The sequence below is a fragment of the Bison bison genome, unplaced genomic scaffold (genome assembly GCF_000754665.1).
Source record: "Bison bison bison isolate TAMUID 2011002044 unplaced genomic scaffold, Bison_UMD1.0 scf7180017864379, whole genome shotgun sequence".
Classification (NCBI taxonomy): domain Eukaryota; kingdom Metazoa; phylum Chordata; class Mammalia; order Artiodactyla; family Bovidae; genus Bison; species Bison bison.
In genome coordinates this window covers 184,497-185,574 of record NW_011494951.1, presented here as the reverse complement: position 1 = coordinate 185,574, position 1,078 = coordinate 184,497, and positions in this window count along the sequence as shown.

Below are 1,078 nucleotides of genomic sequence, written 5' to 3'. Positions count from 1 at the left end.
GCATCACTGACTCAATGGATGTGAGTCTGGGTGAACTCCGGGAGTTGGCGATGGACAGGGAGGCCTGGCGTGCTGCAATTCATGGGGTGGCAAAGAGTCAGACACGACTGAGCGACTGATCTGATCTGATCTGATCTGAAGAGTAAATACCTATATTTGGATCTACAATATGCTTAGTGCTATCATAAATGGTTTATATGTAGTATTTACTCTTAAAAACACACCTACAATATAGACACTATTCTTACATGCATCATTTTACAGATGAGGAAAGAGGCATAGAGAATTTGATTTACTTTCCCATGGTCACCCTCCTAGTAAATGACAGAATATGATAAAAGCCCCTTTATGTAAAGTAATATTCCCTTATTTTAGCAATTTGTGGCTTTTCTTTTATAATTTTTATTGTTGAGTAATTTATAAAGTTCTGAAGGCAGTAATTGTGTTTTATGGTCTTTTGTATTTTCACATCAACAAACACAAATTTTTGAAATTGAGAAGCACTAGCCAAAACATAGGGGATTGATTCCCTGGGGATTCAGACAGTAAAGTATCTGCCTGCAATTCAGGAGACCTGGGTTTGATCCCTGGGTTGTGAAGGTCCCATGGACAAGGAAATGGCTATCCACTCCAGTATTCTTGCGTGGAGAATCCCATGGGCAGAGGAGCCTGCCAAGCTACAGTCCATTGGGTTGCAAAGAGTTGGACAAGACTGAACAAATAACACTTTTACTTTTCAGGCAAAACATAACAGTTGTCAATAAGGCCTATACTGGAGTAGATAGGATCCATTATAAGCCTTGAAGAAAAAAGCCTCATGACTGAAATTATGTTTGTGAAAATTTGAAATTACTTCAACAATGCTTACAGACTTGGAAAAAAACTCAGAGAGAAAATTGGAAATTCCAATCATTCTACCTGGGAAAAATAGCCTGAGAAGAGTTGGCTGAGGATATTGGGTTATAAAGGAATAGTCATTGGAAGGACTGATACTGAAGCTGAAACTCCAATACTTTAGCCACCTGATGCAAAGAACTGACTCAGGAAAAGACCCTGATGCTAGGAAAGATTGAAGGCT